The 13078-nt window shown below is 46.0% G+C and overlaps 1 protein-coding gene across 2 annotated transcripts in view; it reads right to left on the reverse strand.

Annotated features, from left to right (window-relative positions):
- LOC144498472 (coiled-coil domain-containing protein 68-like) overlaps positions 1–5613 on the reverse strand; it is a 61208-nt gene extending 55595 nt beyond the window's left edge. The window contains exon 1 of one of the 2 annotated variants that reach the window (XM_078219655.1): positions 5340–5613. The gene's annotated coding sequence lies outside the window, so the exon portion shown is untranslated. Of the gene's footprint in view, positions 1–2110; positions 2294–5339 lie in introns of those variants that run through there. The other variant, XM_078219664.1, reaches the window with a different exon arrangement.
- Between the last annotated feature and the right edge of the window lie 7465 nt (positions 5614–13078).

Consider the following 13078-nt stretch of genomic DNA (forward strand, 5'->3'; position numbering starts at 1 on the left):
TACTACCCCCACCACTGTCTTCCTCCACCCATATGGATTCTACATCTTCTGATTCAAGATCATTTCTTGCTATCATACTTATTCCATCTTGCAGAACCTCACAAAGCTTTACCTTTCCTTATCATGTAGCCACCCACGTGATAGTGGAGAGGTGCATTGGGCTCCTCAAAATGCGATTCCGGTGCCTGGACTGATCTGGCGGGTCCTCCAATACAGCCCTGTGATCTCTTTCTGCATAGTGGTCGTGTGCTGTGCCTTGCACAATCTGGCTCGACAGAGAGGTGCCATATTGGAGGAAGAGGAGGATGTGGAGGCTGACCAGCCGGGCGTCGCTGGGGAGGATGACCAGCAGGAGGAGGAGGAAGAGGAGGAGGAGGAAGATAAGGAAGAGAATGCCGAGGAACACCAACCAGGCACTGGAGGGCTGGCAGCCCAAATGAAGCATGCGAGGGTGGCAAGGGAGGCTCTGATCACCAGGCAGTTCACTTGCTAGGGGTTTGTGTCTGTGGGTTCCATTCCTTTCCCCCCCACCCCCCAAAATTCAGAGTGGTGGGCCTGGATACTCTGTGCTAGCGAGGTTTTTGGCAAGCAGGAGGGTGATGACGATTCGCTAAGCACCATTATGATGAGGCCCTGGTGCAAACTAGTCTGACTCCTACCTGAGCTGTGCATGCACGCTGGCACCTGGGCCCACATCTATGTAGTGGGGAAGGGATCTGAAACCCCCATACAGGACCCTGGGGCAGGTGGGAATTGCTCTTGAGGTCTGGGGAAATGGCTTCCTTTTCTCAGTGGCACAGTATTGAGGGGCCTCCCCAACTGACATCAACATGAAGCCTCCCTCCGGCGATCATCAATGGAAGAGGATTCCTATTCGAGCCAAATTAGTCACAGATGGGTGGTGAAAAAACATTTAATTGCAATAAAGGTGTTTAAATAAGACATTCTAACATAAAATCTTGTGAACAGAAAACGTTAAGGTGCTTAAATATCTTTCTAACTAGTGCAGCCCTTCACCCGTGCCATCTCAGTGCAACTACAACTTCCTAACCTTACGTGGCCTACCACTACGTTTCAGTGACTCCCCAGAATGTACATCAGAAGTGGAGGGGGCCAGCTGCCTACCATGCCCCGTGGCCTATGATGCGCATGGCAGGCATCCTCTGGAGGCCCCAGACCTTGATGGCCCTGGATGGCTTCCAGGTGTCTGGGATGTTTCCATGACACCCGCTTCATCCTGCTGCCCCTGAGATGCCCCAGTGTCAGGAAGGGGGGAGTCAGAAGGTGTAGCCACAGCCACGGTCTACTTGTTGGAAGGCCCCGGCATGGGCTCGAGCCCTTCCTCCTCTCTTGGGGTTTCTGTGGGCCCCTGGGTCACTCCATGGGATGGTTGTGCTTCTGCGGTGAGCTCCAGAAGCTCCGGCATCACCTGGCACTGCCAGTCCTGGAGGACAACCTGCGTCCTACCCATGGTGGTCGAGCCCTCTGCCCTGGCCACCTGAGTTGAGGGCCACCTCTCAATGGCCGCAGCAAGTGCTCTCTGAGACAGGGCCACACTTTGCAAGTCCTCAGCCATGACCCTCTGTGACTGGGCTGCAGCCATAGCCCGCTGTGTCTCAGCACTGTCCCGCTGGGTTTCCTGCAAAGTCTCGAGCCTCTCAGCCATGGGCCACAGAATCCCGAAAAGCCTGTTCAGTGGCCTGTTGTGACTCAGCCATCATTTGGAGCTGCCACTTATGGTGAGGATGCCCTGCCCCAGGCTTTCCACCGCAGACACCACGCTTGCAGTGTTGGCCTGGGAACCACGCAAGACAGGCAATAGCTGGTCTACCTTAAAGCTTTGGGACTCAACCAACAGCCTCACAGTTGGTCCAGTGTGGCCGTCAGCCCCTCCTGCATTCCCTGGCTCTGTTGCTGCATCTCCAGCAGCTGAGGGAGAAGTGATCTCAGCGGCCCAGCATGTAGCCTGGGGCCAGCTGAGTCCTCGCCTCCGGCAGGCTCCCGCATGCCAGAGATCTCGGAGAGTCCCCCCTCCACCCGATGTACATCAGCAGAAGTGTTGTGCTCCACCAGAGAGTGACCCAGAAGCCTCACCACTAACTGGACCCACCAATGTGTCAGTATCTGGGATGGTGAGTTGTGAAGTGGAAGCTGACACCAAAACTGTGCCACCCTCGGAGATCCCTTTACTCATATCCTCCGAGGACTCGTCCGAGCTGTCTGGTCCAGGATGGGCGGGAGCTGCAGTAGAGGCCTGGAGTCCAGAAGGCCTCGGGGCACCTAGATCTGTCCCTGCAACACAGGACACAATGTTAAGTGCAAGGGAGGGAGAGGAATCCGGGATGTCAAACACATGATTCACATTTCTCCATTGAACATAGAACAAAGCACCAAAAAGGTTATATCACAGGAACAGGTCCTTCGGCCCTCCAAGCCTGTAGCGACCAGGCTGCCCATCTGATTTGTTACGCCCTACCCTTCTGGAGCCAATATGCGTCTATTCCCATCCCATTCACATAGTTGTAGAGATGCCCCTTAAAGGTCACTATCGTATCTGCATCCGTGAGTTCCCCCTGGCAGTGAGTTCCCACTACCCTCTCTGTGCAAATAAACATGCCTCATACATCTCCTTTAAACCTTGCCCCTTGCACCCGAAACTTGTGCCCCCGGGAAGTTGCCTCAAAGTGAGTGGAGGAATGACAGATGCTCAAGTCTTGACGGCAGCTTGACCATGCTGTCGCTGGCAGCCCACATCTCCCCTTGACAGCTCCAGCACCTGCACCCCTGTCTTCACCCTCTCCCAGGCGTTATGGTCGGTCTTCTCCTGTGGAAACAGAAGGAGCCATGAAAGAAATGATGGCGTGACTCCTGCAGAGTATCAGATGGTGGCTCTGAGAGGGCAAGCGCAGTGGGGCTCTTGGGGGGATAGGAAGGAGGTGCTTGGAAGTCAGGAGCTGGAAGCTTGCAGGGTGCTGGGGATGGGAGGATCTGGGGGAAATTTGGAGGAAGATGCAAGATGGGGTTCCGCACTCACCCTTGCTGCACAGATGAGGTCATTGACTTTTTTCCGGCACTGCTTCGTGGTTCGGGGGGGCCAGTGCCCTGGCACTGACCGAGACAGCGACTTCCTCCCAGGCTGCATTTCCATCAGCCCCCCTGGGTCAGCATCCTCCTGGGGAAGAGGGTGTCCCGCCTCTGCTGCATCCAGTAGCCTCCCCAGGTCACCCTCAGAAAATCGGGGGCTGGTCGTGTGCACATTTTGTGCAGGAATGCCTGCCTGCCTGTCCATTGTTGAGTTTTTATGGAGTTGCCCCTCGTTAGGGCAGATCAGCTGCAGGCAGTTTGGCAGAACATTCCAGCAAGTTCCATGCAGTTTGCTTGTTAGCATTGAGGGGAAGGCAAGTGAGCATTTCCAGGTGTGCTGATGGGGAGGGGAGGGTGAGGGGGAGGGGGAGGGGGAGGGGGGGGGGGGCGGTGCGGTGGTGGGGTGGATCAGTGCCTCAATGATTGGGGACAGGGGAGAGAGAGGAAGATGTAACACAGCCATCGGAGTCCGGAGGAGATGGGGGCCTTGTGCGGGAGGGTCCGGGATGGTGGAGAGATGGATCACTCTGCCTGATATCTGTAGGGTGGAGGGGGGCGGTGGATCTCTGCCTGAGATCGGTGGGGGGAAGGGGGGTTCACTGCCATTCTGCCTCAGATCAGTGGAGGGGAAGGGGGGGTACGCTGCCACTCTACCTGAGTTCAATGGGTTGCAAAAACTTGCAAATCATAATTTAAAAGCCAAAGAGTCCAGCAACATGTCGTGAACCGGACTTCCAAATAGCAAAACAAGACTGAAAGAAAACTTATTATATAAAATAACTTCTTCCACAATCTGGCAATATAATTTGATGGGTGTGTTTGGTAACTTGATAAACCATCTGAGCTTCGCTCTTTCACACAAACTACATCATCCAGGCTCTTGCGTAATAAAGAGCAAGTCAAATTAGAGTGGAGAACAATACGTATGGTTTAATAGAACACACTGCTGCCTAAGTAAATCTAAAACAAAATAAACTGCTGAATTGTATCGTGTGCTAGACAAACCACACCTTGAACACTGTATTTGGTTCAGGTAACAGAGCAAAAAATAGGAATGCTTCTCTGACCTTGCTGGGCTGAAGAAGACGTTAAAAATTGTTACTTTTTTTCCCCAAAGGTGAAACAACAGCTGACAATTGGATATAGTCAATCAAGAATCGATTTCCTCTGGGATTGATTACCATGTCTTTGCAACATTTTTGACTCCTTTTCAAGGCTCAGTATGGAACCAATGCCTATTCTCAGAAAGCATAGCAACTCCTGGGCCTTATCTGCTGGGAAACCTCCCGAGGTAACCAATAAGTATCGCCAGATATGCCAATAAATTGCTGCCAGGTTGTGAAAGGGGGTAGCAGGTGGACAATCTAGTGGACTGTACATTGCACCTTTGGTGGCTGAACAAATGGGACAGACCCAGGGTGCTGCCCTGAACTCCTGCCATCCCCATAAACCATCCAGGTGAGCTGATCCCTCTCCCAGCCCACAGAGCCAGAAAACATTAAATAGAGAAGGTAAGGTAAACCTACTTCAAAACACTACAAGGCCATATTAAATTGAGGGAAAGATATGTTTCGGGTAATGGCTAGGAAGAAATCCTTGAAGAGTGTGTACAATTTTGTGACCTCCTTTGATTCTCCGCACTAGACTTTTGTTTCCTACCATGAGAAATCCCTCCACTGCTGAAACAAAATTGGGGCAGCTAAGTGCTAAGAACATACCTGATCCGACTTAACTCTACTTCAAATGGAAGTCCACCAAAAGGTGTAATCCAACCTGATCTGAATTTCAGCCTAATCTAGTTTCATGATCTGTTTTGTATGCCCTAGCAAAAGACACAATACAACACGGATCGTGGCTCAAAGTATATTCAACCAGACCTTACTTAATGGATGTATAGAAGCTTAATTAAATGGCATGTAAGAGAAGACCCAAAGCTAGATCCCAGCAGTTGAATTACACACACTCAAGATCCCAATTTACAATGGTTTGGTTTGCAGATATTCAGAGGGCAGATACTTTATATCCTACTGTGCATTGGGATAACTGAATCACAATTCAGAAATGCCTGCTGATTAAAAAAAATAAGATTGTGACTATTTTATGACAGGAATTAAAATTACAATTAACAGCTTCCTCATTTAATGTTTCATTTTAGTCGCAAAACACAAACCATACTCTTTAGGGAAATAATTTGTGAATGTGCAATTGCTGTTGCCTTTTGTAAAAGAAAGAGTTTAAAAGGATATCTCACTTACCTTTCAGAGGTGGAATAAAAGCTTTGAAAACCGGATATGCCTGTAATTCAGCACCTGGCAATGAGGTGCTACTGGTATAAAACCTTTGATGGCAGATTACCCAAATCAGGCAGCATGGTCATATTTATCCATTCAGTTAGTTGAAGTGTTTTGCAGTTGACGATTTGTAGAAACCCATTAGTCCCGGTCCAGACAGTACAGCCTGTTAATTGTCCCTGAAACTCAAAGTTGTACTTTTGTACTTCCTTATTGGCACTCTGCCCATCACTGTGACAACATTATTTAAAGGCGGACTGTCATGCAGACAGCTGCTAGCAGTATGGTAAACACGTAAAAATACACTTTCTCCAAGAGTTAGATTGAATGGATCAAATTCTACTACCACTGACAGATATCTTCGAGAAAATAATATGACCATCTCAAAGGTATGCAAATTCAACTCTGAAGGCCATGGTTTAAGACATCCCGGGTCAGTTTAACTACTGTATCCTAGTTAGTATTAGCATAATTGTATGCGATGTTTTAATATTACAGTCATGCTCCGTACAGAGTGGCCACATCAATCAAAAAACTGGCCATTAAAATGAAGGTATACATAAATAAGGAAAACTCAATCCTCTGTGCTAATTGTATTTAAATTTATGTTCACATGGCAGCAACGTTTGTACTCCTTGTGCCAGCTGAGTTTAAACAATGTCTCATTGACTCCTCCCTTCTCTTCAAACAATTTTATGGTAATTAAAAAATTTTTTTTTACTCCATTCTTAAAGTTACAAAGCCAATGCTTAGAATGAGCTGAGCAGACCCCAATTCCATTCCTAGTGTGCTCCAAGAACCAAATTCAAAATCTATTTGAATCCAATTCATGGTCCCCACAAGAGAGACAACAAGATCCAAGGTGACAAGATAAAACATGGTACCCCATCTTCAGCTGGATCTGACATTTGATCTTAGCCAAAAGGGTAATCTTACAGACACAGAATAAAAATATCAGAGCATCTTCATTCCAGTGTTATTGTGCCCCAGGATGCTGCTGTCAAGCAAACCCATTTTGGTAGGACCCGCTGTCCTGGACCTTAGGAAAATGAAATTAAAATCAGATCTGATCTGGGCACAGTGATCAGTCCCCAAAACCCAAAGCCACCCGACAGGCCTGACATGATTTTGTGGCAATAAAAGAAGCCAACCATGACTCAAACATACTACCTCGTTAGTGAGTTACAGGGTCAGATATTCAACTACTTATTTATTTAATGAATTATATTAATGATAATGATTATTACATTTGCAACATAACACATTTTCTTTTGCATGTCTACCCATTCAACTAGCTTTATTCCCTCATGGAATCATCACCAACAGTGAAGAGATCTGCTGCCAAGATAGTACGAGCAATTGCTGAAAGCACCTCTTAGAATCATAGAATCAAGGAATCCCGACAGTGTAGAAGGAGGCCATTCGGCCCATCGAGCCAACACCAACAACAATCTTAATTAGCTGCTTCCACCATGCAATGAAGCTTAGCTGGCAGTCAAGTGAAGAGGGATTCACAATAGAAGGGACATCCCTTTTTACACAGAAGGTGGTGGGTGCCTGGCACTCGCTGCCGGGGGAGGTAATGGAAGCAGATACAATAGCGGCTTTTAAGGGGCGTCTTGACAAATACATGAATAGGACGGGAATAGAGGGATATGGTCCCCAGAAGGGTAGGGCTTTTTAGTTCATTCGGGCAGCATGGTCTGTGCAGGCTTGGAGAGCCGAAGGGCCTGTTCCTGTGCTGTAATTTTCTTTGTTCTTAATGCCGAGACAGAGACAATTGAGTTCTGCAAGAGAGGGAGATTTTCAGGGGCGGAGGGTGGTGGTGGTGGAGGGGGGGGGGGGGGGGCGGTGGGGGCGGGGGGGCGGGGGGGTGGCGGTTGCCTCAAATGGAAGTGCTCATGAAGATGAGCACTTCTGTGATGAGAAGATGACTAAGTACTGTGAAAGGCCCCAGAATGGTGGGTTGACTCCTCCAGAGGATGTGGAGTCAATTTGGGTGGAAGTGACACATACCAAAGGAAGACAGGTAGTGATAGGTGTATTGTATAGGCCCCTGAAAAGTAGCCACACTGTAGGAAAGAGTTTAAATCAACAAATAACAAATGCATGTAAAAAGAGTATTAATCATGGACAACTTTAGTTTTTATATAGATTGGGCTAATCAAATTGGAAATGGAAGCCAAGAGAATGAATTAATCGTGTGCATCTGGGATGGTTTCTTGGAGCAATATGTTATGGAGCCAACTAGGGATCAGATTCTTTTGGATCTGGTAATGTGTAATGTGTAAATGATCTCAAAACTAAGGATTCCCTCGGAAGTAATGATCACAGTATGACAGAATTTGGCATTCAGCTTGAACGTAAGAAAATTGAGACTGAAATATCAGTGTTAAACTTAAAGAAGGGGAATTATGAAGGTATGAGGATGGAATTGGCCAAAGTGGACTGGTCATATCAACTAGTAAGGTAAGACAATGAATGAGCAGCGGCAGACATTTAGGAAGATGATTCATGACTCCCAGTAAAAATACATCTCAATGAGGAGGAAAGACTCTAAGGAGGTGAATAACCTATCATGGATAACCAAGGAAGTTAAGGAGGGTACTAAGTTGAAAGCGGAAACATAAAAGAGGGCAAAAGTTAGTGGTAGACCAGAAGAGTAGGAAAGATTCAGAATGCAATAAAGATGGACAAAATAAATCAGGAAGGAGAAAATAAACAATGACAGCAAGCTAACAAGAAGCATTAAAACAACAATAAGAACTGTTTTAAGTACATTAAATGAAGAGAAAAGTAAAAGAAAATATTGGATGATTAGAGAATGAAATAGGGGAAGTAATTATGGGGGACAAAGAAATGGCATCGGTCTTTACTGTAGACTATACTACAAGCATCCCAGAAATAGCAAAAATTACAGTGGGGGTGGGGTGGAGGTTGTTTTGGGCATCAGTTAGCCTAGCTTCAGTTATTGGAAAATACTAGAATTGATTATCAAGGAGAGAATAGCATTGGATTTGGAAAGTCATAATCTGACCAAGCAGAGTCAGCATGGTTACATGAAGAAGATATCATGTTTGACAAATTTACTAGAGTTCTTGAGTTCTTGAGTACGAAAGTACCTGGATGAGTACTTGGCACGCCATAACATTCAAGGCTACAAGCCAAGTGCTGGCAAGTGGGATTAGATGGGCAGATCAGGGCCTTTCATGCATCGATGCAGACTCAATGGGCTGAAGGGCCTCTTCTGCACTGTAGTATTCTATGATTCTCTGATTCTTTGTGAAGGTATCAGCCAGATTAGGTAGAGGAGAACCAGTCGATGTTGTATATTTGAATTTTCAGAAGACAGTTAATAAGACGGCACACAAACAATTCCTATGCAAGGTAGGAATTCATGATGTTGGAGATAATATTCTGGCATGGATAGAGGATTGGCTAACTAACAGGAAGCAGCGAGTACCAATAAGTGGGTCTTTCTCAGGTTGGAGGATAGTAACCAGTGGAATTCCACAAGGATCAGTGCTAGGACTGCAGCTCTTCACAATATACGTTATTGATTTGGAGGAAGGAACAGAGTGTACTGTGGACAAATCTGCGGATGATACAAACCTTATTACTTAATTGGAGGGAGACTGCAGAAAGCTGTAGCACAAAGGGACTTGGGGATCTTTGTTCATGAAACCCAGAAAGCTCGCATACCGGTGCAGAAGGTAGTAGGGAAGGCAAATGGAATGTTGACTTTTATTTCAAGGGGGCTGGAATATAAAAGTAAAGAGATGTTATTGCAACTGTACAAGGTACCAGTGAAGCCACATTTAGAGTGCTGTGATGAGGGGTCATCCAGACTTGAAACGTTGGTTCTATTCTCTCTCCTCAGATGCTGTCAGATCTGCTGAGATTTTCCAACTTTTATTGTTTTTGTTTCTGTTTTTGTTTAGATTACTGTGCATAGTTTCACTCCCCTTATTTAAGGAAAGATATATAATTGGAGACAGTACCGGAGTGGTTTACTAGGATGATCGGCATATGGTGTGACTGTCAGAATAGAAAAGATCGTACAGGTTGGGTCTGTACCCCTTGGAGTTCAGAAGAATGAGAGGTGAAATGATTTAAACATATAAGATTTATGTGTTAGACAGGGGAAATGTTGGGAGGATGTTTCCACTCATTGGACAGTGTAGGACCTGAGGGCATAGTCTCTCAATAGGGGATGCTCATTTAAGATGGATTTGAGGAAGAATGTCTTCCTTCAAAGAGTGGTGAATATTTGGAATTTTTTACCCCAGGAAGCTGTGGAGCCCTTAAATATTTTCAAGACTGAGATCAATAAATTTTCAATCAGTAGGGGAATTAAGGGTTACAGAGAGAAGGCAGCAAAGTGGACATGGAGACTTTTAGATCAGCCAAGATATTACTAAATAATGGAGCAAGTGTGAAGGGCTGAAAGGCCTACTCCTGTTCCTATTTCCTATGGGCTTATAGAAGAATACCTGCAGCTATTTCTGGACCTCTATGAGCATTTTGGACTGCCATGTTGCCCACGGCTCGTGCTCGTGAGAGCCCATTTCTTGGGGGAAATGGCTCTTGATTGGGTCATCATTGGTTTCATTACCCACCTGCCTTATTGGAGGTGGCTGCCGATTCCCATGGCCGCCCACACCTGGCATGGTCGCCCAGAGGTGGAACTCCCTCTGGAGGCCATCACAATGGAGTGTCCCACCACTTTCCTGGTCCTCCCACCTGCAAACATGTTTCCATGGAGCTGGGAAAATTGATTTGATTTATTATTGTCACATGTATTAGTATACAGTGAAAGGAGTTGTTTCTTGTGCGCTATACAGACAAAGTCATCCATAGAGTACATAGGGAAGAAGGAAAGGAGAGGGTGCAGAATATACCTTTCCCGTTGTAGGGAGTAGACGTGTAGAGAAAGATCAGCTTAGGATAAGGTACGTCCATTCAAAAGTCTGATGGCAGCAGGGAAGAAGCTGTCCCTGGGTCAGTCGGTACGTGTTCTCAGACTTTTGTATCTTTATCCCGACAGAAGAAGCTGGAAGCGAATATGTCCAGAGTGTGTGGGATTATGATGGCTGCTGTTCTGAGGCAGTGGGAATTCAGCCCTTCATGAACACTCCTGCTCCTCCTGGCTCCACGTCGAAATAAGGTTTAAAAAGAGGAACTCCAGCCTCCTGGCTCAACAAAAAACAAGCTGCTGAAAGCCTGGCATTGACTCAATTCAATGCTGATAAATTGCATTAAATTGCTTAAATGAGGCATTTTGATGCTATTGTTAAGGGCCTAACGCCTACTTAAGTCTGCAAAGCCTGAATGAGTCTCAGGATCTGAATCTAGACTTGAGAAATTCTCTGCTTACCATGTGTAAAATGGGTACAACAAGGCACAATTTCTATCCACTATTTCCTGCAAATTTTCATCTAATTCCCCTGGCGATGTCATGACAATCTTGCCTTTAACAGTCAGTGCAGCTTTTAGGTTCGAGTCCAGGAGGTTAACTTCCACTGGGTGATTGCTAAGAATGTTGACTCGCCCATCCGGACATTCCATTCACATCCCTGCTCTCCATCCAGAACTTGCTGCTTCTCCTATGCTGTGAAATGGTGACTGTGTTGGATATGCTCATTATTGGATGGATTTGTTTCTGAATGATGGCCTTGCGGGGATGTACTAATTGGTTAAGCTGCCTACTATGATGTCTCCTTTCTCCGTATAATGGTGTTTTTATGGTACAGAAACCAATTACACACTATTTTAACAGATAATCTGAACCCAAAAAAGTAATGCATTCAGGATTATAAAAAAAACAGATGTTCTCTGCTTTTTATCTGACTAACAAACACACAGAAAGATTACAACATGTGAATACGTGTATTGAGATTGCATGCAGTGCTTATTATGCACCTTTTATTTACTAATCTAAAATTTGATGGTTTGAGTTATAAGGAGAGGCTGGATAGACTGGGACTTTCTTCCCTGGAGCATAGGAGACTTAGGAATGATCTTATAGAGGTTTATAAAATAATGAGGGGGATTGATAAGATAGATAGTCCACATCTTTTCCCAAAGGTAGGGGAGTATAAAACTAGAGGGCATAGGTTTAAGATGACAGGGGAAAGATACAAAAGGGCCCAGAAGGGTGGTGAGTGTTTGGAATGAGCTGCCAGAAGTAGTAGTTGAGGCGGGTACAATTTATCTTTTAAAAAGCATTTGGACAGTTACATGGGTAAGATGAGTGCAGAGGAATATGGGCCAAATGTGGCCAATTGGGACTAGCTTAATGGTAAAAACTGGGCGGCATGGACAATTTGGGCCAAGGAGCCTATTTCCATGCTGTAAACCTCTATCACTCAATGACTCTATAATTAACTATACCTGGATTCACAGTTCATCACATAGAAACATGGAAAGTAGGAGCAGGAGGAGGCCATTTGGCCCTTCGAGCCTGCTCCGCCATTCATCACGATCACGGCAGATCATCCAACTCAATAGTCTAATCCTGCTTTCTCCCCATAACCTTTGATCCTATTCACCCCCAAGTGCTGTATCTAGCTGCCTCTTGAATGCATTCAATGTTTTAGCATCAACTACTTCCTGTGGTAATGAATTCCACAGGCTCACCACTCTTTGGGTGAAGAAATGTCTCCTCATCCCTGTCCTAAATGGTCTACCCCGAATCCTTAGACTGTGACCCCTGAATCTGAACCTCCGCACCATCGGGAACATCCTCCCTGCAACTACCCTGTATAGTCCTGTTAGAATTTTATACGTCTCTATGAGATCCCCCCTCAGTCATCTGAACTCCAGCGAAAACAATCCTAATCTAGTCAATCTCTCCTCATACGTCAGTCCAGCCATCCCCGGAGTCAGCCTGGGAAACCTTCGCTGCACTCCCTTGAAAGCAAGAACATCCCTCCTCAGAAATGGAGACCAAAAACTGCACACAATACTCTAGGTGTGGCCTCACCAAGGTCCTGTATAATTGCAACAACACATCCCTGCTCCTGTACTCAAAACCTCTCGCAATGAAGGCCAACATACTATTTGTCTTCTTTACTGCCTGCTGCACCTGCATGCTTACCTTCCCCGACTGGTATACAAAGATACCCAGGTCCCGCTGCACACTCCCCTCTCCCAATTTACAGCCAATCAGGTAGTAATCTACCTTCTTGTTTTTGCTTCCAAAATGACATCACGTGTGATTTATGGCCTACATACTGATCAACATCAAACTATGGCATTATAGATTTATTGTCGGCAGGTGTGCTGCCAATCTGTGCCTGCACTGTGATATCGCGCGAGTGTGCAATGACATTGAGATGCGGGCCCAACATCATTACCCAGCATTTAATGGTCTTTTGGGTTGGACATGCGCCCTCTCACTCACCATTAATTTCTGCCCAAACTTTCTTCCCATCACATGATTGACCAGGAATCTTTCCTGGACTCAGCGCCTGCCATTGGTGTGTATCGGAAAGATTTGATGGTTGATAATAACCCGCTGGGGAATCTAAAACAAGGGGTCATAATCTTAGGATACAGGGTCAGCCATTGAGTTCTTCATTTAATGTCAACAAAACGAAGGAGATTGTCATCGATTTCAGGAAGCGTAAAGGAGAACATGCCCCTGTCTACATCAACGGGGACAAAGTAGAAAGGGTCGAGAGCTTCAAGTTTTTAGGTGT

Source organism: Mustelus asterias, chromosome 1, assembly GCF_964213995.1.
Source record: "Mustelus asterias chromosome 1, sMusAst1.hap1.1, whole genome shotgun sequence".
Lineage (NCBI taxonomy): Eukaryota > Metazoa > Chordata > Chondrichthyes > Carcharhiniformes > Triakidae > Mustelus > Mustelus asterias.